Source organism: Oreochromis aureus, linkage group 7 (assembly GCF_013358895.1).
Source record: "Oreochromis aureus strain Israel breed Guangdong linkage group 7, ZZ_aureus, whole genome shotgun sequence".
NCBI lineage: Eukaryota > Metazoa > Chordata > Actinopteri > Cichliformes > Cichlidae > Oreochromis > Oreochromis aureus.
Window position 1 is genome coordinate 40,846,327 of NC_052948.1, and position 26,227 is coordinate 40,872,553.

General features: G+C 40.1%; 1 protein-coding gene across 2 annotated transcripts in view; it reads left to right on the forward strand.

Moving 5' to 3' along the window:
* The first annotated feature begins 4,377 nt into the window (after positions 1–4,377).
* si:ch73-287m6.1 (RIMS-binding protein 2) overlaps positions 4,378–26,227 on the forward strand; it is a 44,929-nt gene continuing 23,079 nt past the window's right edge. For both annotated transcript variants that reach the window (XM_039614197.1, XM_039614198.1), the window contains exons 1-3: positions 4,378–4,763; positions 20,290–20,379; positions 22,951–23,073. The gene's annotated coding sequence lies outside the window, so the exon portion shown is untranslated. The remainder of the gene's footprint in view (positions 4,764–20,289; positions 20,380–22,950; positions 23,074–26,227) is intronic.

The following is a 26,227-nucleotide window of genomic DNA, read 5'->3' on the forward strand; positions in this document are numbered from 1 at the left end:
CTCCTCTAGTATCAACAAGGCATTTTCACCTGGAGAAGTGCCTCACACCGGATATCTTCTCTTTTTCAGACCATTCTCTGTAAACCCAACAGATGCTTGTTTTTCAGAAATCTCAGTAGATCAGGAGTTTCTTACTTAAATTCTTTCTTCCCCATTCTGATGCTGGGTTTGAACTTGAATAGGTTATCTCAACCATGTCTGCATACCTAAATGCACTTATATAATCACATATTCCCAAGGTAACAATAGTAGCATACAATTTCAGATTATAATAAACTGTGAAAATATTTAAAAAACTTTTTAACATTTTAAATTACTCTTATTTGGGCCAGCGTTTTCTCCTAAACCTAGAGTGAGCACTCTCTTTGGTTTCATGGGCCTTTTTGGCGTGGAGTCAGTCTGTTACTACATGAAGACTCAGGACTAATAGAGATAGCTTAAATGCTCATGTTGGGTCAGTATTAACTGGATGAGTAAAAGGAAACAGTTTGCTAACATGTTTGCCCCATGTCAATTTAAAAAGGTGCTAATATGTTATAGGGAGGTGTGAGACCAGGGTGCCAGGAAGTTATATAAGCTACTATTTCACAGTTTTTAATTGAATCTTTGCTGTGACGCTGAAACTTAATTTCATCGCCTGCTTATTAGTTATATTCCCATGTGTCTGTTTTTTCTTGAATTTAATTTGTTATTTTGCTCCCTAAATGGCAAGAGGAAATACAGCGAAGATGGAAGAAGGAAAAAAAAGGCTTTTGACCTGTTGCCTGGAAACAATCTGTGATGGACAGTTGGAGAAAGGTTCCCTCGGTGAGGAATGACCTTCTGTCTGTTGTGTGGCTGCTGCTAAAAGGCCACAGCTGTCTCCCTGGACACCATCCCTATGGCAACAATTGTGTACTGCTAGCAGCTGGCCCACTAAGATGAGAGGCCTCACAATGATATGAGTTGTGCTGGTGCAAAGAGGAGCAACGGCTAATCAATAATCCTAAATGGCTGTGTTGCTTTACCTGACCCCACAATCTTAAGTTCTTCCAATCAATGACACACGAATAAAACGAGGTTAACAATAGAACAGTATGCTGAAATTAACTTCACAACTCAGCAGGAATAACACTATCACCACCCACTTTCTCACACTGTTTTGACTCACAAGGTTGTTGTATCAGCTGACATTTAAAAAGATGTGTTTTACTCCTTCTCTCTAACTCAATTCATCCCAGGTGTGTTCTGTAAGATATTCCTGTATGACTACATTATCCCCCCCCCCCGGTTCATTTCCCAGTTCATCCCCTTGCCTTTTTTACCTAAGTAAAACTGCTGAGAGCTAAAGCAGAGCACACTGACCTTTACCCTGTAGGAGAAACAGTAAAAAGAGAACAACAAAACCAACAGGTCGCACCACATTGACCTCTAAAACCTGTGGGATGAGTTTTAATGATGAATTTAAAAAGTTGCTTAAAAAATATGTTATTCAACTTTAATGGCTATTTTCTGTAGCACCGTTCACAGTGTCCTGAAAAAGATCTGATAACGGAGAGAGAACAGCTCAGTACAATGTAGACGCAAGCACAAACACACATACTCAGTGTCCACACCCAGGCAGAGAGGTTGACTGACGCCACTGGCCTGGCCTGTGCAGCTTCATGTTTGCGCTAATCTAAGCAGATATGATGTAAATCAGGGCGGGCCGTGCCTGGCCACGATCGAATTGAGACATCTTCTGACAGTTCCTTCCAGACAAAATTTCAGATGAGTTGCTTTCTAGCTCATGACCTAATAATTTTTAAATGATAAAACCAGTGTCAGTTGATGTCAATGTCATGTCATTTCCTTGTGGTGCCAAGAATACAACATAAATACAACATATACAAGAACAGATTCAAATAACCAGAACCGAGCGAACACATTTGACCTTTGATTCCAACCAAATGGCACTCTGTCTCTCATATAATATATACCTGCTATGAGCTATGGCTTTGAAAGTGTGACACTGACTAAAAGACAGGAGGTGGAGCTGGAGGTGGCAGAGTTGAAGATGCAGGAGTGACCAGAAGGGACAGGATTAGAAATGAGGACATCAGAGGGACAGCTCAGGCTGAGTGGTTTGGAGACAAAGTTTGAGAGGCAAGGCTGAGTTGGTTTGTGAGAGATTTGAACCATTAGTAACACAGGAAACTAAATTCTGCTGCATTAGAAAGAAAAAATGCAAAAAAAAAAATAATAAAAAATTAAAAAACAGTACAGTCAAAATATAGGGCCCTCCTGGATTAACTCAAAATCACCTTAACTGGATTAAATCATTTTAGTGGTTAACATTGGCATACCCACATTCACACATGCACATCATGGAAAGTTTATGCCAGTATAACTATTACAACAATATAAGTCTGACAGTGCAGTGCAGGCAGAGTTGGCAAGGGTGTGCTGTGTTTTAGTTAAAGGTTAAAGTCAAAATCTTTGAAACTATATCGCACTTGGAACGCTCATAAAATTGAAAAAACAAAGCAACATTAGTTTATATGATAAAACTTGTGACTTCAGACTGCTACACAATGCGACTTCCTTTTGCAGCCACAGGAGTCATTCCCTGTTGGCATTTAGAAAGAAAGCACATTTTAGGCACTTTCATGTTGGCTTCATTTTTCAGACCTGCAATCCAGACCCATCTTTTATATACAGTCTGTGCATCTCAGCAGGCAACGTGTCAGCCCACGAATGTGGAGCAATGATCCTATGAAACATTCACTCTCTGCAGCCTAAAAACACAGCTGTGAAATATGTTTGGTATACTTGATTATGAATAAGGTGTTGGTCATTGTGACAGGGCTGATACAATTGATTTTTAGCCGTGATAGCCGTATGGATTACAGTGTTTCTCACAAAATTAGTTTTTGTATTATTTCTTTCTTTTTCTGCCACATTTTTGGCTACAAGTTTTTAAGAACTCGGGAAGTTGTGTAATAAGATTTTATGAACAGTTATAATAATAATTATATTGAAAGTACACAGATATAACCATAGAGTGAGCTGTATTGTGACACAGCATGCAAAAACCAAAAAGTTTACATTTTTCATTTTTTATTTTTATGTTTTGCTAAAATTGTAAATTGGAAGATGTCAAACTATGTCAGTTCTTTTACTTATTGTAGTTCATTAACAATGCAAATAGATAAATTCTCACTCTTGTAAATGATTAAACTCTTGATAAAACCTCCACAAGGTTTACAAGAATCTGTCAGTTGATCGCAACGCACACAGCATTATTGCCTCTGGCTAAAGTTGGAAAAGTTGCCAGCATCAATAAGGGGGGCAAAATGTGCTGGGTGACTGGTCAGGTCAAACCCCTAGTGTGTGTAGCTGCCCTGAGCAGGGGCTCCCTCATCACAGACCAGATTGTTCTGGACATAGTTTAGGAGATATTTATAGACAGTGACGTTACAAGATAGGAATATTGGAAACATTGGGACGTCTGGTTGTTCTTGATTGCATCATTGTTCAGGTGCTTTTGTGTGCAGCTAGGATTCTCAGCATCTTTGGCCAGCTTTTCCCATATGTAGCCACTGTGATGCCTTTCATTGGTTAGTGCCCATCTCGAAGCTTTTCACATCTGCTTCCTTGGTGTTCTGAAGGGGCAAAGGGTGGGTGATCTGAGAAACAAAGGGACACTACACAGCATGTTCATAAAGCAGCTACTCAAAGCACAGCCTACTTTATAGCCCTCTTGGATTTTTAATGCGGATGAAACTTTGCAAACAGTACACCGGTAAGAGTTGAAACTAGAGACTAAGACCATAAACCCACCAGGAAAGTGTATACCAAGGGCAACATTCAAGTGAGAAGTGGAGTAGTTTTCTTATAGACTTTATGCAATCAGAGATATTTTGCAACCGTAAGTTGTCCCCCACTGGCAATTAGAAAGGAAGAAAGGAATTACACATTGGTATCACTTCTCCAGATGATTTTTATATACATATAACCTGTGACCATAAGAGTGCAGAGCACCACTTAAAGACACCGTGAGACATAAATCCTACTAGAATACTGTAAAAACAAACAATAAAACTCCTGTAATATAATGTATAAATATTATACACAGGCTTTTGCACAGCCATAACTACAAAACCTGCCAGCTAACGCTACGCCTCATTTATTAATGCCATAAACGTTTATTAGATGTGTATCTTAGTAGAAAAGGCAAAATGAGAAAAAGCAGCATCAGTCAAGACCTTGTTAAATTAGTGCCACGACTTAAGACATGAAATTGGGAGAAGCGGACATGAGGGCGGGTCTATTTGGTTGTTCATATTCCAATTGCCAGTGACACCTTTCCTCTGTGGACTCCTGATGTAACTGATAGCTGTAGCGGTGTTGATTTTTATTCAACAGAGTGGAATTGTGCAGCTCGCCGCAAACACATGCAGGTCCAGGGAGAACGAGGGGAGAGAACGCAGGAGAGAAAAGGAGAAAATGATGGAGGAAGGTTGTTAAGAAGGAGGGTCTTTGGGGGTGGGGAGAGAGAGTGAGAGGAACGGGAGGCTAGGAAAGAGTGTGTGGAGAGGGGGCGGAGGAAAGAGAGTAAAAGAGAGAGAGAGAGCGAGAGAGGCCCCAGAGCTGCTACTGATGCTGCTGCTGCCGCTGCTGCAGCCGTTTGACAATTCCCCACCCATACAGAGCGCGGAAGAAGGGAGGAGATCAGAGCAAGGATGAAGAAGGAGTAAGCGACACCTCAGTAAAGATGCTCCTGTGCTAAGGCGGCGCGAACGGTAAATACAAAGCCTTTATCATCACTCTGCTTCCTCTTCAGTGCTGCTGTTTGTCTCCGCATCACCGGCTCGAGTGTGTTTGTGTCTGATTTAGCTCTGTTGAGTCCTATATATAGTGCACAGGGTTAGCTTAGCCAAGCAGCTGGGGAAAACCTGTCTGTGCAGTGGCTGCAGGAGGAGACAGATGTGCACAGGGAGACGGAGAGGAGGGGAGGATTTGTACATTTTGTCTCTTTTGGGATGTAATGAGAAGAAAGCAACATCCAGCTTCCCGGTTTCCTGGCTGAGGCAGAGCCACCTGTTTGGAGATGTGTGGGTGTGTATGGAGGGGTGAGGGGTGGGGTTACAGTGTATGGTCTAATTGTGTGCTTAGTGCATGATAAGGATATTGTGTGCATCTGTGTCTGCATGGATTTCTGAAGGAGTGCTGCTGCCTTGTGACTGCTGTCAAATGTTAAATAATGAATAAATCCTCCTCTCATTGTGTGCTTATGTAAGAACTGTGTGTAAAACAAGATGTATAGACACTTGGAAATGCGGGAAGACAGACAAATCGGAATAGGTGGTGCTACAAATTTGATTTTCGGTGTGTGTGTGTGTGTGCTTTGGCGTTGTCAGTTCCGGTAACCTGAGCTTTTCCTGGTTGCTGCCTGCTGAGAGGTTGCCAGGTGTTGGTGATGAATATTAACCCACTCATGACTGACTCACGCTTGCTCTCCGCTGGTTGTTTATTCACACGAGGAAAGTCTCTTACTAAAGGTCTTGGTGTGCCTGTGAGTGCTTGGCAAAGTGATCTACTATATACACTATAGTGGCTAAATGGTCTGCAGTCTAATAAAACAATCTTGCAATAAATTCCGCCTTCGTAGAGGCTATAAATGTTTGAGAGAGGTGTTATTTCGTCTGGCTTTCTGGAAGGTTGTAGATTAAGGGGTTATTGAACTACACCACTACTGAGTGGCGTTTCTTTTATTTTGGCCACTGGTTTATGACAGTGAGGGTAGACTTTAAGTGAGAGTAGTATTTAAATTTATTCACCTCATAATACGTGAAGCACTTCTCTTTTATGCATGAAATCTTCAAAAATAAGTGGCATGTTTAGTGAGCACTGGTGTGACTGCTCTGCTATGTAGGTTATAATCAATTAAAACATCCGCCTAATGAATGGGAATGGTTATGCAAAAGTTTTGGTAAAAGTTAAATATGATGACAATATGACTGGAAATAAAAACTTAATGGAAAGCGGAATGCTTCTTTTAATCTCCTTGGAATTGTTTCACGATACGAAAACAGTTGACAGTTGTGTTAAATTCATAGAGCAGAGATTTGAGCCATGAGACAGCTCTCATACATGAGAGCTATCACTACACTACCAGCTACTTAGCAAATATTGTAATACCTCTTCAGGAAATGTGTTTGAACCTGTACGTGCATGCTAAGAACAAGTGAGTGTGTTATATACCTTCGTCTTGCATATGTTTGAATATATGGTTGTGTGGGTGGGTGAGACACCAGTGGACGAATAGTGTACTGTTAGCTCTACAGTTTTACTTTACTGCATTTTGTTTTATACATTTGGCATCACTTTTGTTCTCTGTGTACAGTAATTTTGCCTTTTCTGTTCCCTGTGAGGATACGAATGCCTTGCTCTTTTTGCACTATTCCTCCCTGTTTTCTTCTCCTACTTCTTCATCTTCATGCGGCAGGCTGGTCGGCGTTGCCAACCGACATTCAGTTGGATGCCAGAGGGCAAGAAGGAGAGAGATAGAGGAAAGAAGACAGGGGAAATGAAACATGTGTTTTCAGTCTTACAACTGATTTTCTCTCCTGCTCTTCTCTCGAGATAATCAGGGAGTCTGGCAGCCAAAAGACAGCCTCCTTGACTAATCAAAATGTTCCTCCAGACATACAGGCTCTGCAATAATCCCTATAGTCACAGCCTTGGAGGGGTGTGGCAGCACATATCAATTTTTATGCATCTACTAAGAGAGTAAGACAGCGTATGCCAGCAGACGTGACATACAATCAAATTTATTCTAGACTACATGTCTTTAAATACATACTTGTGCACAATTTCACTTTATTATAAATGAAGAGGCTGGATTACTGGAAATCCACATGATATTCTGTCTGTCTTCAGTGTGTTTTTTGTAATGCATATTTCATATCTTACAGCTGTGTATCTTAATGTGCATCCTCAGAATGGAAGGCTTTTGTTTGCAGTGCTTGTGTGCAGACTCTCAGCGCACAAGATATGTTGCATGTGATAGTTCATTGCTACTTTTTTCATCTTGACACACCATACCTGAAAGAGAGCAGTTTCTATAGCAACCGCATAAACCTTCACCACACTCCTATCCATGTTGTGTGTGTTCACGCAACATGTGTACCTCCACATGCCCCGAATGCAAGTGAGCGCTGTATTGATTGGTAGCGTACGTGTTGTCACCCAGCCAGCGGGCGGTGGTGGTGGCGGTGGGAGGATGACAGAGATAAAAACAATAAAGGAGCATTTGTGGGCAGCATTTCAAGATACATAGAAGTTATGATAAAGGAAAGACACAGAGTACTGCAGAGGCAGGAGGGTGGGGCAGTGGAGGAAAGTGAGGGGAGAAAGAACTAATATCAGTGGAAAATGGATGTCTCTGAAGTCTAAACACAGACAGTCGAATAAACAAAATGATGAGTAGTGCTTGATTTATGTTGTCAGGCATGGTGCGTATTTGCTTCTTTTTTTAAAAGTTGTATCCCATCCCATGGAATAAGTAGGTGCAGATTTGTACTTGAGCAGTGATTCGCTTTAGCCACTTTCTAACTAACTCACTGAGTGTCAGTGTGTGCTCTCTGGTTACATCATCAGGTAGTAAAACAAATGTGTTTTTAGTTGTTTTTCCAGGTAGTCAAGATTTACTGCTGGACCTGTTTGAAATCTATATCACTGTAACTGAGAATCACTTAAGGACACATGTAGAAGTCCTCTGGATAATATTCCTAAAAGCTTCTGGGACTCTGAGCCAAGTTATACAATGCTGTTTATATTTTTGGCATATTTGTCGGGTAGCAGGGGTAGCAGCTTGAGGTTTTCTTTCAAAAAAACCTTAATTTTGTAGGCCTATTTGGTTCTGTATTGCTACATAATCCCAGCGTGACACTGTCAGGCTAGGTGAGCCCTTTGGCAAAGCAACATGCTGATAAAAGCCTGTTAATTCCACATCACTAACAGTCCCCCCACTGTCCCCTCTAAGTTTTTTTTTCCCACCTTTCTCGCTGTGTTCAGGCTGCTTTTTCTTTTGATTATACGCCTCTCTCCCAGTCTGTCGTCTCTCTTCCTCTTAATACCGTCTTGATTATGCTTAAGCTGTTCCAGCTGCTCCTATTGAATTCCAAGGCCTTTCAATCAATCAATCAGTCAATCAATTAGTTGTGTAACATGATGAGTAGTATTAGGCAGACTGCCCAATTTCCTTAACTTCCTTAGTGAGTTACAGCTGTTAAATGTCGTTACTATTGGGTGCCAGTATATGTCAGTAGGTGAGCAGGCGATCACATCCCGCATGACTGGAGAGCAGTGGCCCGGGTTCGAGTCTGACCCACGGCCCTCTGGTGTGTGTCTCTCTCCATGCTTTCCTGTCCCGCTTGGCTTTCACAATCCAATAAAAGCTAAGTGCCAAAAAAATGTAGTTTTATTACTTAAACAATACCTATTTAGAGAAGGTTAGCTTTGATTAACAAAAAAATCAGATACTGATTGCAGTTTTTAACTAAATTTCACCTTCCTTCTAATATAAGCATGTAATATTTTAACACCCTCAAAAATTCTTTTTTACACTCCAAATATCTCCTGTCTTGCTCCTCTATCACTGCTGCATTTTTTGTCTCTCAGCCATTCTTCTTCTCCCTTTCATTTAGTCCCTAGTGTCGTGTGTCTGGGAAGGCTTGAATGATTAAACATAAGACAGAAACCTTCAGTGAACTGAACATCAAGGGCACCTGGAAGGAGGAAGGAGGGATAGAGAAGTACACAATGTCAGACAGGCGCTCCTGTTTGGACATAGATGACATGACAGGACCTGTGCTTCTGTAAGTGTCACCTATTGCTCTGTGACACTGAGTCCTGCTCAGTAGAGACTTAAGACTCGGTCACATCTACCACACGGTGTTACAGGAGCAGTTGTAAAACTATACTTTTGTCCTTGAATCCTAAATCTATTTCTGGAGAAATCAGCGGATGCAAATCAGTCTGTTGTTATGCAGTAAAATCAAAGCCCCAAGAACATTTTTATAACTCAGCGCTGGGAACCAGATGTGCGGTTTTTGCTCAGATGTGAGTGTTGTTAGATTTTTTTTTTTTTCATCGCACACTCTGAAACAGCTGTGACAAGGCAGAAGTCCAGGGGAGTTTTAAGTGCTGCTTTGCATGCTTTGTTTAAAGGCCAAATGTAGCGGCAGCAGCGCTAATTCTTTGTCCCATGCTGCACTGCAGCTCTTTTGTTGCTCTGCTCACAAAATCAACCATCTGGTGGCTCACACACTGCTAATATAAGAGACAGACTAAGTCTATACCTGCACTATGAAAAGATTTAGATATAATTCGTTACTTAAGTTACTAAATTACTAAATAATAACAAACACAAAGGCTACAAAAATTAACTGCTGACAAACGTTAATCAGTCACAGAAACGCTGCTAAGTATCCTTCCAAAGTTAAGCATTCAAGTCAGCTTAACTCTTGATCTCTCATTATTTTAAAAACCAACTTTTGAGGCTGGCTCTGCAGCATACCCTGTTCTGAATTGTACTCAAGAGCTTCAGTGCGCAGTGGCAGATAGGTTAAAAACGAAAGTATTATAATTAATTTGAAGCTGTAGTGACAATGGAAAGAAGCATGCACTAATATAACTGATAAAAGTGCTTTGCATGATTTCAAAGTGTCTCCCGATGAGTATGAAAATGCTTTGCACTATTTACCACTGGATATGTACCTTATATATACATACAGTGCATGCTGTTTCAAATATATTGCATGTGTAAGGGGTCTATGGTTGAAACATTGGTGAAGAAACCTGTGCTGAGGCTTTGCTAATGTATTTTAAGCGTACTGTACATTTTAGCAACTGCACAATGGGGTCAGATCTAAATTATTTAGCATTTATGTGGTATGTTTTGCTGCAGATTGGGGTCATGTGAGTGTGTGTCTGTGGGTATTGGGTATGTGCATCCTTCGCCTCGTTGCTTAGTGTGTGTGTATATGTGAGCAAGTTTTTAAAATTTGGTTGAGGAGTTATGTGCTGGTTTGTCTGCGTTTGTGTGTGTGTGTGTGTGTGTGTGCATGCACTTTTCTATTCTGAACATGAAGGTCCACCCAAGCATTATGTGAGCATTAAGTTCCATCCAAGCACATGTAATCCCTAACCAGCTCCTGGGCTCCTCATTAGCATTACACTGATGTTCCTCCGAACTTATTTTCCAACCCTCTGATATTCTCTGCGTGGCTGGAGGGAACAATAGGTCGTGTTCACATCAAATGTGTTATGTCATAAGTGTGACTTGAAGCCTTACTGCCCATGTCAGTCGGGCCTGATTTCACTCTTAAAGCCTGCTTCCACATTTTTACACATACCACACAGACACACACTTCAGTGTTTACACTCCCATGCCTTAATGTTTCCTGTGGGGCATTTGTACTCTTAAGGGAAGCCAGAGTTTTCCCTGGAGGGCTGTGCATGTTCTGTCCAGCTGGATCACTCCTACACAGCATATATAGTTCAGTTTGCACACCTGGGCTCACTCTTTTTCCCTCGCCCTGTTAAGATCATTTTCACACTGAATGCTTTTTATATCATATACCAGTTTGTGCTTCTGATGCCTATTTTTGGTGAGCACTTGGTGGAAGCCATGGCTGCTACTCTTACTTACATTACAGGACCCTCTGCATATTCTTAGTTTCTGGTTCTCCACCTGATGATTTAAGAGCTTTTGTGACCAGAATGGGGTCATAATTAGTATAATATTAAAGCTTAAAACATATTTACATCAAATGTTACCCACACATTTTTCTGACACTCTGTCTCTTTCTGTTCAGCATGTTTATAGCTAAAACAAGTGCAAGCTGTCTGTGCCCAAAGTTTTTTTTTTTTTAATCATTTTGTAGTAATACAGAGTTGTAACATCTGTCACAGTTTTGGCTAATGAAATGCTTTTTTTTGGTTGGTGAAATGTGTTAAAAATAAGAAAAAGTAGAACTACAGACAATGATTTAATTTTGGAGAATGTAGCTTGTTCAGTTCAATTCAATCTCGTTATTTTTCTATAGCGCCAATTCACAACAACAGATGCCTCAAGACAGTTTCTATTGTAGGGTAAAGACCCTACAATAGAAACAACCCCAACAATCAGACGGCCCCCTGTCAGCAAGCACTTGGCGACAGCAGGAAGGAAAAACTCCCTTTTAACAGAAAGAAACCTCTGGGGTGTGATGGGGAGAGGAGAAGAGAACAGAGAGAAACAGGTGTAAACACACAAAAAGTGGAAAGAGGTGAGTGAAGAAGAAATGCGCAGTGCATCATGGGACGTTCCCACAGCAGCCTGAGCCTATTGCAGCGTAATAAAGGGATGGTTCAGGGTTACCTGAAGTGTCTGTCTCTTAAATCTGATCTGGGAGCTGGTTTGACAGAAGAGGAGCCTGATAGCTGCTGCAAATTTGGGGAAGTGTGCCCCTGCTGGGGAACAGCTGTAGTTACTTGTTACCTTGCCTCAGGCTTGAAACTTTGAGATGTCTGACGTGAAAAAGTCAACTCCGGTTTGCTGCTGAGTCAAAAGCAAGCACCGTAACACAAATAAACAAGTGCAAATACTACAGTTTACAGTATTATCTTAGCTGAGCTCAAGGAGTAAGGAGAGAAGTGGCAAAGTAGCTTGAAGGGTGACGTGAGTGAGGATGTTTTGCTACGTGGAGGAGAAGTTAATCTCTGCTGACTGTAGCGCCGGCCTCTCCCTGCCTCTCCTCTGGTTTTTTCACTGAATAAAACCCTGGATGGTCTCCTGCTCTTGGTCTTGCTGATGGTATAGAGAGGTGAGGGTGGTAGCTGTTTGAATTCTGCTTAGAAGGTGAGCAAAACTCTAAACTACATATTCAAGAAGAATCTGTATATGTGCGATTTTACTAAATGCAAAAGACTGTAGTGTGATTTCTTCCCTCCAAGAGGATTGTAAATGTGCATAAAATTTTGGTTGCCACATTGAACTGAAGTGGAGCTTTTTGTGTGAAATTTAAAAGTCTGGGACTACATATAGGCTACAGATGTGCAGGAGTGAGTCACATAATTCATATGCAGACATTTTTTTCAAGCCTTTATTTACATGTGTGTGAAAATTCCCCAGATTGTTATTGTATCGTATGTTAGGACAACTTGCGGTATTAAAGTGACGGAGCGTGTTCATCATATGAGGTATTCTAACTACATGAGCTATTTCGAGGGGTTTTAAATGCGTGGGATTCAGTTGAAAGGTCTGCACTGTGACACAGTGGGCGCAGAAGGGCTTAAGGCTAATATATGCCTGGAGATGCTAGTTATGCAACTCATTCATGCTTGCATGCACACACACACACGCACACACTTCAGCTCACGCTTCACTGTATTGGTATTACCCCATGCCATCTGTGTCCACAGTTTGCAAATAAAAGAGATGACCTCATAGGTCTTGTGTGACGTTCTATTATGACTGCTCACACGTACACACGGGTTTACACAAACACACACTACTCTCAAAACTAGATTGGCCACTCAATTATGTTTTATGAATGAGGCACTTGTAGAGGCATAATCAGCAGTACAGGTTAGAGAAATCAGCTGAAAATGCTTTGAAACTGACATCTTTACAGCCTCTTTTAAAAATGACATTATGGTATAGTTGCTAAAACAACTTTCCATGCTAAGGGAAACAATATTAAGTCAATCTGCGATGCAGAAGGTTACAGTTGTCATCGGAAGAGCAGATTTTACAAATAAAATAGCACACATAAACACTACTACATATTAAATGTTAACGCGAATCATTTGTTGTGAATGGACTGCGCAGTTATAACCCAGCATTTGCTCTTGTGTCATGCCTACCAATCCAAAAGTAATGCATGGTATTAACTGCATTATAAACGACTGATCTCAAAATGCTCTTGAGACTTACTACATTATGCCAAGGAAGCTAATGTTTGGCTGAAGATCAAGTGGGATGGAAGTCACACATTCTCTCACGAAAGGGCAAACACCTATTAAGCTCTTCAGAGGACAAAGCCTGTGTTATATATCATCTTTTATGCTGAAGTGTAAAGCTTGCTAATGCTATACAATAAATCCTCCAAAATGTCCCAGCTTTTCAAAACCAATTCCTTAAGTGGGGAAATACAGTGTCAATGTACAACTGTCTTAAAGTTAACCTTGAGAGTGTGTCCTCTTTTCGACTCTTTTGTGTTATGTTGTAGCTCAGTGCTTTGTAATCGGCACTGAAGTGATTTAGTTGGTTTCTTTTGGTTCAGATGTGCTTCAGGTGCACTGTGGACAGCACTTTTATCTCTCCATAGGTGATGTCTAACATTTGCTACTCAAGGTTCGCTATCTTGTCCAAGGATATTTCGAGGATACGGCATGCAGACCGGAGTAGGCAGGGATCGCTCCCCTGACCTTCCAGTTGGTAGGCAGCATGCTCTACCACAGGAGTCACAGCGGCTGTGTTAAAAAGTAAAGTAATACAGGAGTATAAATTTATTACTAAAATTATTACACCAAACACATTTATATACATCCTTGACTCCGAACACTAAACTGTGAGTTCTTCTATTGGAAATGTTACATATAATATAACATTTCCAAAGATACTTTTTTGTATAGTTTAAATCCTACTCTGCTACACCCTAGTTTACACTCTTCTTCGCTGCCTTTGTGAGCACACTGATATCATAATAATGAATGAGAACTCCATGAGAGCTAACAATTACATGTATACTGTACTAAATACTACAAGGAAGTAAGAAAAAAACAGATGTGTTTCAGCATAAGGCTTTCCTCAGGGTTTCTGATACAAGTGGGTGCTGCCAACCATAAAACACAACCAGGACCTAATCAGTAACAGGCACAGGTGGCAACAACTAACAGTTTGTCAACATGCAAAACCAACAGTGCGCTCCAACCACCAAATCAACAAAATGTGCACAAAACACTGAAGCATACTCACAGACGAAAACAAACAAAACACTTGAATAAAATTCCTTATTTAATCCACCAGGATACACAGTTTGCAAATTATACATCCAATATGCTCCCCTTTGAAGAAGTTTATGTTTCTTATTGCTACCTCTTTTCAATGACATAATGACTCCAATTCCCATGAACTGTAGAGCAAAAATGCCACGTCCAGTCAGCTGAAAATGTCTCGCTATAAAGCACCTCTTTCTTCTCTCTCTTTCTTTCTTTTTTTTCTCGATCTTTTTTCCTATATTGCTTTCGTGTTTATAAATTCGAATCCTTTACTCCCTCTTAGTCTTACTTACATAGCATAACCCACAAGGACGTGTAAGTAAATATACTCCATGTATAGTCCTACAAGTCATCACATTACTCACTTGTATTTTTTTACTCTTGTTGATTTCATTTTGTGCGCAGGTGTAATAAATGATTGCATATATTACACTGATATGCTACTCTGCCATCTGGTTCCATATCACAGTTGTTTTACAGTGAGATATTAAAGAACTGGTGGCTTGCTTTTGTCTTATGTGGCCCGCTGACATACTGTACTTTGAGTGTGATGTAAAATAATTGCAGGCTTTTAGAGGTTTTTAAAGGATGAGTTCAAACTGAAATCTTTCTTCAATTAAGTTCATAAATGTTATTTCAAATTTATAGATGTTAAAACCCTTCAAATTTAAACCTTAAAGATGTACATAAAAGCAAAACCAGCTGTTCTGTTTTCAAAATTATGGCCAATAATAAAAGTTAAAAGTAACACTTACAGTCCCCAGGTCAATTTTCAGGGTGTTTGCACTGGTCTGCATTACTAAGGCCAAGGAGCTGTCCATGGTCCTGACTGCATGAGCTATTAGATAGTGGTGAACTCGATTTTCTTGCAGAAGCTGTTAGTGAGGATATAACATTACCAATTTGTCCACTCACTAACCACAAGTACAGAACAATCTCTCTCACACACTCAGTTATTAAGGACAGCTGCATGCATAGATACATTGACTGTAGATGTGCTATTATACCACTCACTCACAATGGCAGTCCAGAGTTTAATGAAGAGATCTGGAGGAAATAATCTGTTTATAATATCTCAAGATTTAAAGAGGACTGAGATAATCTAATGTAGCAAGATATGAATGTTATATATCTTAAACCCAGGGGAGATAATGCCTTTTGGACTGGAAAATGGTGTAAAATTTACATTCAAATACAAACGTTTGTCAACAGTGAGGAGAATATAATGTCAGAAACTTAAGCCATGAACTTCTTTTTGCATTTTACTTGTATAAAAAGGTCATGTCTGTAGTAATTACCTATTAAGGGCACATCTCTGTTTGTGACTTGCTGCTCACAGTGACGACGGCAGATGTTGTCAGTGTGTCTTTCCGCCCACAGTTAAGTGGAACAAAGTGTTTCCGCCATGACATCTAATTAATGACAATCCTCCTGGGGAAAACAGCACCAATCCTCTACCCACAAGAATCCTATTTAGAGTCAGGAGTAGCCATCCCACAAATCTCTGCAATCATGATTTCATCCCCCATCAATTCTGCATTAGAAATGCATCATCTCCTGGCTTATTTTCTCAAGTATTATTTTGCAACATTTAATATTGCTATTAGGATCCAAAATGTGTTTTTCTAAATTCAGCAAATCCAAGATCACATCCATAAAATCCTATATTAGCTTGCAAAGGATATTTGAATGCTGCAATTAATGTCACTTAATTGCTTTTTATTAAAAAAAAGGAAGAATTTAAATCTCTTAAATATTTTTTTTAATTATTTGTTATTTCATCAGACACAGCTGAGTGTCCTCTGTGATTGACATAAGGACTTATTTGCCATTTTTCTTTTTCCTATGTAGCCCAGTTTAGATTCAAGTGTGTATGAATCTGAGTAAGTAGATCAAATATAATATAGAGTCACTGACTATTTTATTAGCTGGACCTTGCTGGTTATGGTATAAGCTGGTCAAAGAGATGGACGTGCAACAATACTCTGGAATGCTGTGAACTTTAAACAATGGTCAGTTGGTACTAAGGGGGCCAGAGTGTGCCAAGAAACTATCCTTCACACCATAATGCCACCAACAACTGAACTTTTAATACAAAGTTGGATGGATCCATGCTTTCATCTTGTTTACAGTATACCTAATCTGACCTTCGAAATGCTGGAGCAAGAATCGAGACATAACTGACCAGGGAAGGTTTTTCCAATATTCTTTTGTCCAATTTTGGTGAGCCTGTGCCTTTTTTGTTGTAACAAGTGGTTATTTGGGTTACTGTTGCTTTCCATTCAGCTCAAAGCATTCTGGCAAATCTCAGATCGACAAGGTATTTTCACTGGATGTTTTCACATTTTCGGACCATTCTCTATAAACCCAGAGAGGGTTACCAGTAGCTCTGCTGATTCTAAAATGCTTATCATATATGCATATCATCTCATCACGAACAACCGTGCCACAGTCATGGCCACTTCTTCCATCTTTCTTCCCCATTCTGATACTCGATGTTTACATGCCTAAATGCATTGAGTCGCTGCCATTAAATATTTCTGTTAACAAGCAGTTAAACCGGTATAGCTAATATATTATCCAGTGAGTTTGATTACTTTTAAGCCACTCTGCTGTATCCTACATCATTGTGTCAGTAAAATGTGGTAGAAAATAAGAAAATAAATATTTTCTTAAAAGGGCATCTTCATGCCTGGATAAAGATATATTTATAGTCTAACTCACACAATAGTGCAATCCATATAACAAAATAATGTAGCTGCAGCTTGTTTTTTCATGACTTGATGAATCATTGCTTAAAGACACTGTATTTGTCTTATTTGTGGCAGGTGCCAGTTCATTTTTTGGAAATGCTACTATTATGAAGCTCCTAAAGCAAGTGTCAACAAGAAAGTAAGATATGAGCCAGTAATATAGATGCATAGAACATTTTGAGAGTTTAGGACCTTGGTGCCTGGCAGCCGTGAGCCAAGGTGGGTTTAGTAGCTAAATTTGTGGTTTTAGGGACAGAATGATAATTATGGTGATGGAAGGGAGAGTCTGTATCAGTGTGTGTGGGTGTTGTGTGGTAGGCAATGAGAAATGACAGTATGGAAAGGAAGAAAGAAAGTTATCAGAGTGAATTAGACATTAGCTGTATTGATGCCTCTCCCTTAAGCCAATCCAGCCTCTCTGCATGCACATATGGAACACAGATTTCAAGATTCACACATGCCTGCTACACTTTCGCTTGCTCTGCACAGATGTCAGTGCTGTTAAATCCCTGTTAAATTGCGTTTTTTCTTAAGAGTACACCACATTTCCATATCCTTCATATCGTCAAAGCAGATTTCTTTGTTTATTTGTGGATATTGGAGGTTTAAATTGGCACGAAAATGTGTGTGTCCTTTGGCTTCGCAGTTTAGCTGTGTGTATACAAGATGTTAGGGAGTGTTAAGCTGAGCTGTGAATGTGTGATTCACTGGAAGTGGGAGGAAGTGGAGAAGCAGACATCATTCCTGAGGCCCATAAAAAGAAGCCTTTAAAAGGTCATTCTCTTTCTTTCTGTGGTTCTTTATTACTCTCTGTCTTTTGTTTCAAACTTTCTTTTCCTTGACGGGAAAGAAAGGTGAGCAAAAGAAAGTTTAGGGTTTCTATTACATTCAGTCCATCTCCTCCCCGCCTGTCTTATGGTGTCTGCTACAAGACCGTGTCCTGGAGATTTAGTGAAGTGCATGACTGAGACTGACATCTCCCTGTTTTTCATTTCTGCTTAATTAACAGCAGTATAGCAGGAGGATTTGTAACTGCTGCTGTAGGTGTGGTTCTGTACATTGAAAAACGCTGTAGTTTGCAGGGCTGTGATGTGGCGACATGAGTTACACAATAACAGCAGCAAGTGAACTCACTCACCAGTCTCTGTGTCTTCCTGTCCTTGTCTGTTCTCTATCTCGGTCTTGGTTTGATTGTGTCTCTCTGACATCCCTTGCTGTCACTCTGCCTGCACACAAAGAGATGAATGAATCTGGCTGGCCCCTCACCATGTCTGTTTTTCTCTCTCCTCCTCTTGTCCAGAGTTTATTGAGTTCCTCGATTTATTGTACTGATAAATTTGATCATAAACCTCTGAGCTCCACAGTCTTTTCTCTTGCAGAAGGTGATACAAAGCTTTGGCCATTTTTTAACTCATGACAGTCAGGTTCACGAGAGCATATTGCGCTGATGTATGGTGTGTCGATATGCTATTACATAGCGCTGTTAAGTATAATACGAAAGAGAATGTAGATAGACTGAGGTTTGTTATACTAAGCTGTCAAAGGGTAACAAACAATCCAAATGAGCACAACAAAGATAAAAAAAATGAGATGGAGAACAAGTCAGTGAAACATACAATAGCACAAAAAATAGTAGACACACACAGTCTGACAAAGGCTGACTCAAACTAAATAGAGTACTGTGCAAAAGTTTTCTTTATATTTTGCTAGGAAAATGGGGAATAAGTGCAGTAATTCACTGAAACATGCACAAACACGTGCAGTTAGTGCAACAAGATGGAAAGTCAATATTTGGTATGAAAACCTTTATTCTTCAACACAGCCTAAACGCTCTTAGGCAAACTTTCTTGTCATTTCTTTAAGCAGTCTTCAGGAATAGTTCTCCAGGCTTCTTAAAGGACATTCAGAGCTCTTCTTTGGATGTTTGCTGCCTTTTGATTTGTTTTCTGTCAAGATGATCCCACACTGCTTCAGTAATGTTTAGGTCTGGGATCTGGGGAGGCCAATCCATGACTGATCTGCAATTTTTTTAAGGACACACTCCACAGCACGTACGTTTTTGACAGTCTACTAATAATTGGTAGCTTGCTAAGGTTGAATGATTCAAAGGTCAACATTAAGTGGATAAACAAACAAAAAAGAAAACGCAGCCAATGCCAAAAGGAGAACTGATGCTCAAGACCACTTTAAAAATGACAAGAAGTTATGGCTCTTTGGAAGCAACATATAAAGAAATTATGTCGTGAAGGGTAGCTCAAGACTCAAGGAGGCCAGTTTAACAAGGAGCAAGTGAAACTAATGAGGCATGAGACAGTAATAGTAGTAGGTAGTAATATAGTACTTTCAAAATGAAGCAGGAGAAACAAAGAATAACCCAAACCCAGTAAACTTAACTTAAACCATTACAAGTGTGGCTCTGCTGTTTTGAATATAAATGTATAGAGGTTGTGTTTCAATGTATCTGAAATCCAAGTTTACTTTCAAACCTCACCTGGACAGTAACTGTTGCATTTGGAGACAGTATTTTTAAAAACAAGCCCTGCTCTTTTTCCCAACTAGACATACCAAGAAAATAAAACCTGTCATTAACTCCTGTTGCTTTTTGTTTGAAGACAAAGAGGAAAGGCCTTGGTGCTATTATAAATTACTTACCCACATTTTAATGCCGGAGTGTTGAGAATGGCAATGAGCAGTATCAGTGAAGTGGTATTACGTGCCAGGATATGAACAGTCGCAGTAAAAATCACTCTTGAATGCGCTGTGGCGTGATAGGAGGAGAGCACTGGCCTAGTTTAAGTCTGGCGTAATTATGTAATGCTTGAGTACCTGCAGCACCAGCGGCATGACAACTTCTGAATGTAGAGGGAGCAGACAGGAACTGCACATCACTTTTCAATCCTTTTACGTGGTTTGCAAGTTAATCTCGTCTTTAGCTAGGAGGGTTTTACTGACAGTGTGCGCACGATTGCTTATTTAGTACTCGACTAACATTCTGGCACTCCCTTGTTACATCTTTTTCTCCTCACTTTAGTTTTTTCCCCCCTATTTCTCCCTCAGATTTTCTTGCTTCCTGTTGCTCTTTCTCACAATTCCAATTTTCTTTATTTAGCCCCCCACCCCTTCCCCCACCCCATTTTTCTCTCTTTCTTTCTTCCCATTCCCTCATCTTTTCAGCTTTCACCCTCGATTCCTAAAGCCACATACCAAATGGAGGGTGACAGTATGCAGCTGTGGGTTTTGTCCTCCAGACGGCATCTTAGAAAAAGATTTATCTACACAAACACACACACACACATGCACATACACACACACACGCATGCATGCATGCATACATATGGAGGGAACGATCGACGCTAACCTAAGTTGCTCAGGTCGCTTCTTTCACTTATATAATAATTTTAAGGTGGAGTTTTGCTGTGTGGCTTGCATACATGATGCACTCAGATATAAATTTCTTTGTAAGCAGGAGGATAATGGAACAAGACAACCAACTCTTTCTTTGTTGCTTTCTCTTCCTTCTCAGAAAGCAAAGCTCCATGCTGCCTTGCAGGAGAAAAATCGTTTGAACCTTGAGTTGATCAACCACCATCTGAAGGCATCCAAGTATGACCAGGTGAGAGATTCAAACATGCACTGTGCAAGTATGCATCAGAAGTGCACACACACGAAAATGAAAGAAATCAGTGAATGAGCCTGTGATGATCAGTTTTTCTGTATCAGCGATGCAGGAAAAGAAACGCACACACAGTGGCTTTGAGAAAAAGGAGTAGTCATATGATGGAACTTATCCATCTTGCCAGATCAATATATCAGATTGATCTCCCCATATTAATAGTGTTGAGCCACAATTTTTTTTTAATGTTTTGCTTTCAAGGTGCCTCATTTGTTTTTGTCATTTATATAACTGTTCTTGAGCAATAGTTCTTCAGCTTTTCTGAAGGTCTGTCGAAGTTTTTCATTGGACATTGGCTTCTTTTTCACTCATTTTCAGTCCTGTCCTTGTTCCTGGCTGTTTTCATTCACTAATTTCTTTAGCTGAATCTACAAAAGTAAATAACAAATATACCAAACAGAAATGGTCTCAGTGGAAGAATGGCTATTAAGACACCATTCTTAAGCAAGGCAAACACAATGGAAGCTCTCTCATGGTTTGGGCCTACAATTCAAAATGCGTCAGATTTTGGTCCAACTTCGAAAGCATTTAATTAGCTACAGCTTAATTTTTCAGCATGACAATGATCCTGAACACACTGCCAGTGCATTAAAAGGAAAAAAGTAAAACACCTGAATACAAAAACACACAGTGGAATATTATCAGTCACGGATTGACCTCCTTGGAGCTGTTATTGAAACATTGTGGGATCATCTTGACAAAGAACAGAACCAGACGCCAACATTCAAAGAATAACTTGAAGATGGAGAATTATTCCTGAAGACTGCTTGAAGAAATCACTAGAAAGCTCACCTAAGACAGTTTAAGTTGTGCTAAAGAATAAAGACAATCATACCAACTATTGACTTTAACCTCATTAGAATTGTGCAAACTCTATTTTGCCTTATCTACTGTATTTCCACGTATGTTTGGACGTGTTTCAATTAATTGCTGCACCTATTTCTGATTTTTCTAGCAAAATATACAGAAAAAAGGGTTGGCTCAAAACTTGTGACGTGTTGTACATGCACACACACACACACACACACACACACACACACACACACACACACACACACACACACACACACACACACACACACACACACACACACACACACACACACACACACACACACTACTGCTACATTTCCCTTTCCTAATATTGTGCTTTTACTAATCCTGCCTCCTGGTTTCCTGACTTCACATACTGATACATACGCATGCACACAGACCCATAAAGAGAGACAGTGACTGTTTGTGATGGTAGGCGATTAGCTGCTCTGGCGCTAATTGTGACTTTCACAGAGGGGACAGATCTGACATGTGTCCAGGGACTCTGCTCGGAGCTTTTGCTCCAAAGTGTCAGAGAAAACGATGCCATCTGTTCACCGACAAGGTGGCCACGGAGATGAAAAGAAAGTGGGGCAAACGTGTGTGCAGTCCTGCCACATGTACTGTATAACTGAGTGTGATTGGCTTGTAAGGGCAATTAAGACAAAGGCACAGTGAAAATGTATTTACGTGCGCATAAATAGATAGTGAATTAATGAAAGGGGGAGAAGAGAACGACAGAAGCTGAGAGTAAGAAATCAAGAGACGGGAAACAAGACAGGGGATGTGATTAGAGAATCAGAGTACATAAATTGCATTTGCTTCGTAGGATCTTTGATAGATTAGAGAGAACTTATCAACTTAACTTTTCTATATTTATCACAGAAGCAGTGTTATTTTGATTGCTCAGAGTCGTTACTGGTAACTTTTCTTTTAGCGACTGAGTTTTTAAGAAATATCAGAAATATAACTGATTAAATCAAAATGTTAAGCAAAGAATGTTGAATAAAAAACAACGTCTTTGCTTGTCAGGTTTAATTAGTAGCAGCAGCAGTGACACAATTGATCTCTAAATAAAATGATTAGATAAAATAGAAATATTCATCCTTGTTAAGCCGCATGTATCTTTGATGTACTTCTAAATGTTATTTTTGTGAGTAAGCTTATCTATTGTGTCTCTCATCTCATGCTAATTAATGAGATGATAGGTGTGGTTCAGCTCAGTCCTCTGAGGAACCGGCTTAGCTCAAGGCCTCTGACCGATGAAGAGACGAGCGGCAGAAACGCTCAAGTCAGCAACGCTGTCTCATCAACTTTAAATGGAAATGTGCTGATTAATTTCTCTTCAAACTATGAACTCCCAATCAACCCTCGAGCCACAAAAATGCAGCCTCTATTCATAAATGTGAAAAGTAGGTCTGCTGCAAGAACAAACCTCATAAAAATTGCATGCTTGTTTTGCTCTTTATAAAACAGACTGCATTTTGAGACTCTTCAAGTAAAACAACGACGCAATTAAAGTGTTTTCTTTCTTCGCTTTGTTGTGGTTTTCTCTTTGCCTCTTTTGCTGCTGACCTTTTTTTCTTTTCCACCCACAGTTATTCAAATCCATGTTTTAACAATCCACTTAACCTTCGCTTGTTTCTCATCTATCCCTTCGTTGTGTCTGTGCTCAATTCATGATTCGAATTCTTGCAGGTGCAATCCGACTATGACCGGCTGAGACAGACTTTTGCTGTAGTGAGTCAGGAGAGAGACGTGGCCCAGGAGCAGAGGAGCCAACTCCAGGAAAAAGTGGATAACCTGGAACACGTTTTAAAGGTGGGACAAAATTTTTTGCCTTAATAATATCAGATTTGAGTTCCTCTGTGCTGTTTCACCACACATAGACCCCTGGACTAAATATTTCACTCATTTCTTGTATAAATTTTATTGTCTTACCTACTCTTCGCACAGATTTTAGATTTAATTACCTGTAATTATTATTCAGTTTCTATGCATTTATTTGAGCCTAAATTTAGTTCAACAGATGACTAAACAATCTGTCTGTAAAGTCAACCACACACCTGTTGTACCTATGAGCAGATAAGATGTGATGACCCAAGCCTAAACCTCCCTTTCTTGCTTCTTTTTTTCCATTACATCAATCCATCTCACTCCGTTTCTCCAGAATTCCCATCTTCACCCTGGTAATCCATCATGTGTTCACTTCAGTGGTCCTCACACCAGTCATGATAATTGATTTTTCAGGCCCAGTTTTACTGTGACTCTTTCGGAAATATTCCCATTTCCCATGCATTTGTGTCCCCAGAAAACCTGAGAAGGAAACTGAGGCAATACATGAGGTGGAGTGTCACCGGCTTCATGGAAAGGCTGTTTTCTTTATTGTGTTCTGGTCTGCCAATAGTAATCAGACACAGTCTTGCTGCACTGCGAGAGGGACTCTCATTACAAATCCTCGCCTCCCTGCATCTCCTATCGATTGTCTGTCTGTCAGGATATTTGAGAGCGAAATGTACCCGCATGAGAAAAACTGACCAGCTCCCCGATACAGCAGAGAAAGCTTTGTCACTTTCTCATTGTGCATTGATTATGGAGACAAAGAAATAATTTAGAGAAAATTACACAGGATAATGTGGGTGGAGAAAGCAGAGATGGTAGAAACACAATGTGAAAGAAAAGAAAAAGACCTGGTTCAAAACTAATGAGATGCAGCACTGTCTGTATTATTTTTAGTCACATAATCTGATAACAAAAGTTTTGTTTTGTTTTGGTCAAAGTCTGGTATACAAGTTAGAACACAAGGTGGGAGGAAATAATTATTTGATCCCCTGCTGAATTTGTAAGTTTGCTCACTTACAAAGAAATGAAAAGTCTCCAATTTTTATGGTAGTTCAGTGTTATGCAGGCAGACAGAATATCAACCAATAATCCAGAAAAGAATAGATATTTGATCCTCTTTAACACAGCCAGAATTCTGGCTCTCACCGATTGGCTGTGTTTGGGTCTGGAGCTCCATGCAAGATCCTGCCTCATGGGGTGAGAAAGATGGTGGATCAGACCAAAACTACATGGGAGGCGTTTGTTAATATTCTAAAGGCAGTTGAGACCACAGTCACCAAGGACACCAATGGTAACACACTTTGGCATAATGGATTAAAGTCTTGAAGCACCTGCAAGGTCCCCCTGCTCAAGGCCACATGCACAGGCCCGTCTTAAGTTTGCCAATGAACATCTAAATGATCCAGAGAAGGCTTGGGAGGCAGTGCTGTGGAGAGATGGACCCAAAATCAGACTCTTTGACATCAACTTGTTTGCCAAGGACGGAGGTGGAAACTTATTCTTTTGGGACGTTTTTCTCCAAAGGGTGCATCCACTGGCCACATTTAGAGGCCAGTGGATGGGGCCCTGTACCATGAAATTTTGGATGAGTACTTAGACAGCAAGAACCCTAAAGATGGGTTGTGGATGGATCTTCCAGCATGGCTGTGACCCAAACCATACCACCAAGGTAACATAGGAGTGGGTAAAGAAAGAAAACTTAAAGGTCATGATCTCTTAGCCCTGCGATGTTTGGAAACCTGGTAACCAACTACAAGAAATGCTGCTGTGCTTGCCAACAAGGGTTTCTCCACAAAGTACTAAGTCATGTTTTCCTCATTTCATTCAATGTCATGCAAATCAATTTATAATTTTCACATAATTTGTTTTTTCAGGATCTTTGGTAAATTTTCTGTGTATCCATTAAAATGGAACTACTATAAAAATTAGAGACTGTTGATTTCTCTGTGAGCAAACATACAGAGGACCAAAAACTGCCGTCTTTAAAGAGAGCAACCAATTTAACTAGGAAACAGATTTTTTTGTAAAATAAACCAAAACCCCACAATATTGTATTTAGTAGTTTTTTTCTTATCTGTGGCCATGGCTCATGTTACACTTACAAAACAGAGTTGAAGATGGTAAGATTTTCGTTGGCAGTGATCAGAAAGGACAGGATTAGAAATGAGAACAAACATATACACTAATAATCTGCAGTGACATCAGACCTTTGTTAGGCATGTCTGTGTGTCAACAGAGGTAAATACAGAGTGTAGTCTGAAAAATTGTGAAGCGTGATTATAGTAATGTGATGGAGAGCTGACCATTATCTGCCTGTGATTTATCTTCCAGTTGGATTTTGGGGACCTCCTGGGTTTTTTTTTGGTACACTGCTGACAGATGTTTCTAATTTGCCAGTGTCTTCCTCCTCATTCAGTAGAGACACAACCAGTTTATTGATGTTGACAAGTGAGACTGTCCTGAGGAACAGCCAAAGCATTAGCTCCAAAAAAAGTCTGAAACTTCTCAACAACGAATATCAGATCAAGCCTCAGGTTTTTGACAATAATTTTAAGTCAGTTCATAAGACATCATGAATTTTATAGGCAGTCAGTTGCATTGTTTTTTTCAGGTGCCTGATGTCATATGCTTTTAATCCAGTTAAATAGAGTCTGTTTTGATTCTTGTCTCAAATAAGTCAGCATCTTTCTTTTGCTGTTTCAATCTAGTCTTAGTCAACTTTTCAAGGCTTCGAGTCCACATCAAGCAGTGTAGGCCTTGGATAACTCTGCAGTAGTCCAAGGGTATGAGCTGTTTGAAATTGTAATAAGTTAACCAAAGCAGATAAAGTGAAGGATCGCAGATCTTTTTAAAATGAAAAAACGAGGTGTTTAAATGCAGGCGTGACCATTGGTTCCCGTGTGAAAAAGCAAGGGTTAAAAAAGCAGTTTCACTAAGGCTCCAGTGACAGCCTCTCAGCTACCCCGGTCCTCTGCAGCTTAGAGCTTCTCCATGATTATGCAAAGCAGCGACTGGCTGCTCAGGACACCTCGAAGCCACTCCGGGAGGTAAAGAAGATTTTCTTTTTTCAAGGGAGAAAGAACACAGGGAAAAAAATATGAATGTCAGAGCTTTCTAAGCTTTTCTTCTTAAG